Raw genomic sequence first — 7,029 nt, 5'->3', positions numbered from 1 at the left:
TTTTTCACCCGGAGAAAACAACCCCCATGTCCACCATCAATTCGTCATCCAACTCTCTATCGACCCAGTCACACAGAACTATCTGACCAAAGGAGAATTCATCGGTGGAGAAGACACCATCATATTTATTGCTTCCGAATGCCGCCACACGACCTCTGCTGCGTCGTCATAGGAGAGAGCCACGAGCCACACATCACACCACCTCACGCTTGACTGACCATCGCTGCTCGCTGCCATGATGTGTTGCCACAGATGGACGAGCCACGCCGCAAATCTTAGATCAGGACCCATTGCCCCTAGGGCAGATCCTACTGTTCTGATTCCTTTCCAGTTGATGTGGCCCTTCTCTCCGTCGGCCGGGCACAAGTATGTTGCACCAGTGCCACGACACCATCTCCTTGGCTACCGATGGGGTCAGATAGAGCACTGTCGTGAGGGAGGAAGGGAAAGGCGTTGGGATATACCTAGCGCCACCGCCCCGGCTAGCCTACACTGGTGAACTAACATCACCGTCCACCTGAGTTGCACTTCCCAAGGCTGCTCAAATGAGCAACATAGGGTTTACCCCCGCTGTCTGTTGGAAATATGCCCTAGAGGCAATAATAAATTAGTTATTATTATATTTCCTTGTTCATGATAATCGTTTATTATCCATGCTATAATTGTATTGATAGGAAACTCAGATACATGTGTGGATACATAGACAACACCATGTCCCTAGTAAGCCTCTAGTTGACTAGCTCATTGATCAATAGATGGTTACGGTTTCCTGACATGGACATTGGATGTCATTGATAATGGGATCACATCATTAGGAGAATGATGTGATGGACAAGACCCAATCCTAAGCCTAGCACAGAGATCGTGTAGTTCGTATGCTAAAGCTTTTCGAAATGTCAAGTATCTTTTCCTTAGACCATGAGATTGTGCAACTCCCGGATACCGTAGGAATGCTTTGGGTGTACCAAACGTCACAACGTAACTGGGTGGCTATAAAGGTGCACTACAGGTATCTCTGAAAGTGTCTGTTGGGTTGGCACGAATCGAGACTGGGATTTGTCACTCCGTGTGACGGAGAGGTATCTCTGGGCCCACTCGGTAGGACATCATCATAATGTGCACGATGTGACCAAGGGGTTGATCACGGGATGATGTGTTACGGAACGAGTAAAGAGACTTGCCGGTAACGAGATTGAACAAGGTATCGGCATACCGACGATCGAAACTCGGGCAAGTACAATACCGCTATACAAAGGGAATTGTATACGGGATCGATTGAGTCCTTGACATCGTGGTTCATCCGATGAGATCATCGTGGAACATGTGGGAGCCAACATGGGTATCCAGATCTCATTGTTGGTTATTGGTCGGAGAACGTCTAGGTCATGTCTGCATGGTTCCCGAACCCGTAGGGTCTACACACTTAAGGTTCGATGACGCTAGGGTTATAAAGGAAGTTTGTATGTGGTTACAGAATGTTGTTCGGAGTCCCGGATGAGATCCCGGACGTCATGAGGAGTTCCGGAATGGTCCAGAGGTAAATATTTATATATGGGAAGTCCTATTTTGGCCACCGGAAAATGTTCGGGATTTTTCGGTATTGTACCGGGAAGGTTCTAGAAGGTTCCGGAGTGGGGCCCACAAGCATGGGGGGACCCACATGAACGTGGGTAGTGGGGGCAAGGCCCCACACCCCTGGTCAAGGCACACCAAGATCCCCCCTTAGAAGGAATAAGATCATATCCCGAAGGGATAAGATCAAGATCCCTAAAATGGGGGGATAACAATCGGTGGGGAAGGAAATGATGGGATTTCTTTCCTCCCACCTTTGTCAACGCCCCAATGGACTTGGAGGGCAAGAAACCAGCCCCCTCCACCCCTATATATAGTGGGGAGGCGCATGGGAGCTTCAACCAAGTTCTGGCGCAGCCCTCCCCCTCTCTCAAGTCCTCCTCCTCTCCCGCGGTGCTTGGCGAAGCCCTGCAGGATTGCCACGCTCCTCCATCACCACCATGCCGTTGTACTGCTGCTGGATGGAGTCTTCCCCAACCTCTCCCTCTCTCCTTGCTGGATCAAGGCATGGGAGACGTCACCGGGCTGCATGTGTGTTGAATGCGGAGGTGCCGTCCGTTCGGCACTAGGATCTCCGGTGATTTGGATCACGACGAGTACGACTCCTTCAACCCCGTTCTCTTGAACGCTTCCGCTTAGCGATCTACAAGGGTATGTAGATGCACTCTCCTTCCCCTCGTTGCTAGTCTCTCCATAGATAGATCTTGGTGACTCGTAGAAAAATTTTGAATTTCTGCTACGTTACCCAACAGTGGCATCATGAGCTAGGTCTATTGCGTAGATTCTTTGCATGAGTAGAACACAAAGTAGTTGTGGGTGTTGATTTTGTTCAATATGCTTACCGTTACTAGTCCAATCTTGTTTCGACGGTATTGTGGGATGAAGCGGCCCGGACCGACCTTACACGTACACTTACGTGAGACAGGTTCCACCGACTGACATGCACTTGGTGCATAAGGTGGCTAGCGGGTGCCAGTCTCTCCCACTTTAGTCGGAACGGATTCGATGAAAAGGGTCCTTATGAAGGGTAAATACCAATTGGCATATCACGTTGTGGTTTTGCGTAGGTAAGAAACGTTCTTGCTAGAAACCCATAGCAGCCACGTAAAACATGCAAACAACAATTAGAGGACATCTAACTTGTTTTTGCAGGGTATGCTATGTGATGTGATATGGCCAAGAAGAATGTGATGAATGATATGTGATGTATGAGATTGATCATGTTCTTGTAATAGTAATCACGACTTGCATGTCAATGAGTATGACAACCGGCAGGAGCCATAGGAGTTGTCTTTATTTATTGTATGACATGCGTGTCATTGAACAACGCCATGTAATTACTTTACTTTATTGTTAACCGGTAGCCATAGTAGTAGAAGTAATAAGTTGGCGAGACAACTTCATGGAGACACGATGATGGAGATCACGACGATGGAGATCATGGTGTCATGCCAGTGACGATGATGATCATGAAGCCCCGAAGATGGAGATCAAAAGGAGCAAAATGATATTGGCCATATCATGTCACTTTTTGATTGCATGTGATGTTTATCATGTTTATGCATCTTATTTGCTTAGAACGACGGTAGTAAATAAGATGATCCCTCATTAAAATTTCAAGAAAGTGTTCCCCCTAACTGTGCACGGTTGCGAAAGTTCGTCATTTCGAAGCACCACGTGATGATCGGGTGTGATAGATTCTTACGTTCACATACAACGGGTGTAAGCCAGATTTACACACGCGAAACACTTAGATTGACTTGACGAGCCTAGCATGTACATACATGGCCTCGGAACACAAGAGACCGGAAGGTCGAGCGTGAGTCGTATAGTAGATATGATCAATATGAAGATGTTCACCGATGATGACTAGTCCGTCTCACGTGATGATCGGACACGGCCTAGTTGACTCGGATCATGTAATCAGTTAGATGACTAGAGGGATGTCTATCTGAGTGGGAGTTCATAAGATGAACTTAATTATCCTGAACATAGTCAAAAGATCTTTGCAAATTATGTCGTAAGCTCGCGCTTTAGTTCCACTGTTTAGACATGTTCCTAGAGAAAATATAGTTGAAAGTTGACAGTAGCGATTATGCGGACAGTAGAAAGCTTATGTCCTTAATGCACCGCTCAGTGTGCTGAACCCCAAACGTCGTTTGTGGATGTTGCGAACATCGGACATACACGTTTTGATAACTACATGATAATTCAGTTAAACGGTTTAGAGTTGAGGCACCAAAGACGTTTTCGAAACATCGCGGAACATATGAGATGTTTCGAGGGCTGAAATTGGGATTTCAGGCTCGTGCCCACGTCAAGAGGTATGAGACCTCCAACGATTTTCTTAGCCTGCAAACTAAGGGAGAAAAGCTCAATCGTTGAGCTTGTGCTCAGATTGTCTGAGTGCGACAATCACTTGAATCGAGTGGGAGTTGATCTTCCAGATGAGATAGTGATGTTTCTCCAAAGTCATTGCCACCAAGCTGCTAGAGCTTCGTGATGAACTATAACATATCAGGGATAGAGATGATGATCCTTGAGGTATTCACGATGTTTGACACCGCGAAAGTAGAAATCAAGAAGGAGCATCAATTGTTGATGGTTAGTGAAACCACTAGTTTCAAGAAGGGCAAGGGCAAGAAGGGATACTTCATGAAACGGCAAATCAGTTGCTGCTATAGTGAAGAAACCCAAGGTTGAACCCAAACCCGAGACTAAGTGCTTCTGTAATAAGGGGAACAACCACTGGAGCAGAATTACCCTAGATACTTGGTAGATGAGAAGGCTGGCAAGGTCGATAGAAGTATATTGGATATACATTATGTTAATGTGTACTTTACTAGTACTCCTAGTAGCACGAGGGTATTAGATACCGGTTCGGTTGCTAAGTGTTAGTAACTCGAAATAAAAGAGCTACGGAATAAACGGAGACTAGATAAAGGTGAGCTAACGATATGTGTTGGAAGTGTTTCCAAGTTTGATGTGATCAAACATCGCACGCTCCCTCTACCATCAAGATTAGTATTAAACCTGAATAATTGTCATTTGGTGTTTGCGTTGAGCATAGACATGATTGGATTATGTCTATCGCAATATGGTTATTCATTTAAGGAGAATAATGGTTACTCTATTTATTTGAATAATACCTTCAATGGTCTTGCACCTAAAGGAATGGTTTATTGAATCTCGATTGTAGTGATACACATTTTCATGCCAAAAGATATAAGATAGTAATGATAGTACCACTTACTTGTGGCACTGCCATGTAAGCCATATTGGTATAAAACGCATGAAGAAGCTCCATGTTGATGGATCTTTGGACTCACTCGGTTTTGAAAAGTTTGAGATATGCGAACCATGTCTATTGGTGTATACGCATGAAGAAACTCCATGCAGATGGATCGTTTGGACTCACTTGATTTTGAATCACTTGAGATATGCAAATCATACCACATGGGTAAGATGACTAAAAAAGCCTTGTTTTCAGTAAGATGGAACAAGATAGCAACTTGTTGGAAGTAATACATTTTGATGTGTGCAGTCCAATGAGTGCTGAGGCATGCAGTGAATATTGTTATGTTCTTACTTCACAGATGATTCGAGTAGTTGTTGAGTATATTTACTTGATGAAACACAAGTCTGAATTATTGAATGGTTCAAGTTATTTCAGAGTGAAGTTGAAGATCATTGTGACAAGAGGATAAAATGTCTATGATATGATCATAGAGATGAGTATCTGAGTTACGAGTTTTGGCACGCAATTAAGTCATTGTGGAAATTGTTTCACAATTAATACCGCCTGGAACACCATAGTGTGATGGTGTGTCCGAACATCATAGTTGCACCCTATTGGACATGGTGCGTACCATGATGTCTCTTATCGAATTACCACTATCGTTCATGGGTTAGGCATTAGAGACAACCGCACTCACTTTAATAGGGCACCACATAATTCCGTTGAGACGACACCGTTTGAACTATGGTTTGGAGAAACCTAAGTTGTCGTTTCTTAAAAGTTTGGGGCTGCGACGCTTATATGAAACGGTTTCAGGTTGATAAGCTCGAACCCAAAGCGGATAAAATGCATCTTCATAGGACACCCAAAACAGTTGGGTATACCTCCTAATTCAAATCCGAAAGCAATAGGGATTGTTTCTTGAATCGGGTCCTTTCTCGAGGAAAGGTTTGTCTCAAGAATTGAGTGGGAGGATGGTGGAGACTTGATGAGGTTATTGAACCGTCACTTCAACAAGTGTGTAGCAGGGCACAGGAAGTTGTTCCTGTGGCGCCTACAACAATTGAGGTAGAAGCTTATGATAGTGATCATGAAGTTTTGGATCAAGTCACTACCGTACCTCGTACGGTGACAAGGATGCGTACTACTTTGGAGTGGTACAGTAATCCTGTCTTAAAGGTCATGTTGCTAGACAACAATGAACCTACGAGCTATGGAGAAGCGATGGTGGGCCCAAATTCCGACACATGGTTAGAAGCCATGAAATCCGAGATAGGATCCATGTATCAGAACAAAGCATGGACTTTGGTGGACTTGCCCGATGATCGGCAAGCCATTGAGAGAAATGGATCTTTAAGAAGAAGACGGACGTGGACGGTAATGTCACCGTCTATGAAGCTCGACTTGTGGCGAAGAGTTTTTCACAAGTTCAAGGAGTTGACTACGATGAGATTTTCTCATCCATAGCGATGCTTAAGTCCGTCGGAATCATGTTAGCATTAGCTGCATTTATGAAATCAGGCAGATGGATGTCAAAACGAGTTTCCTTACCAGTCTTCGTAAGGAAAGGTTGTATGTGATACAATTAGAAAGGTTTTGTCGATCCTAAGGATGCTAAAAGGTATGCTAGCTCCAGCGATCCTTCCATGGACTGGAGTAAGCATCTCGGAGTTGGAATATACACTTTGATAAGATGATCAAAGATTTTGGGTTTATACAAAGTTTATGAGAAACTTGTATTTCCAAAGAAGTGAGTGGGAGCACTATAGAATTTCTGATGAGTATATGTTGTTGACATATTGTTGATCAGAAATGATGTAGGGTTATTTGAAAAGTGTTTTTCAAATTAGAAAACCTGGATTAGGCTACTTGAACAATAAGCGTCAAGATCTATAAGATAGATCAAAATGCTTAATAATACTTTCAAATGAGCACATACCTTGACGTGATCTTGAAGGAGTTCAAGATGGATCAGTCAAAGAAGGAGTTCTTGCCTGAGTTGTAAGGTATGAAGTTAAGAGTTAAAGCTCGACCACGGCAGAAGAGAGACAAAGGACGAAGGTCTTCCCCTATGTTTCAGACGTAGGCTCTATAGTATGCTATGCTGTGTACCGCACCGGAAGTGTGCCTTGCCATGAGTCAGTCAAGGGGTACAAGAATGATCCAGGAATGGATCATTGGACAGCGGTCAAAATTGTCCTTGGAGTAAATAAGGACAT

The sequence above is a fragment of the Triticum dicoccoides genome, chromosome 5B (genome assembly GCF_002162155.2).
Source record: "Triticum dicoccoides isolate Atlit2015 ecotype Zavitan chromosome 5B, WEW_v2.0, whole genome shotgun sequence".
NCBI classification, from domain to species: domain Eukaryota; kingdom Viridiplantae; phylum Streptophyta; class Magnoliopsida; order Poales; family Poaceae; genus Triticum; species Triticum dicoccoides.
This window is presented reverse-complemented; position numbering follows the sequence as displayed.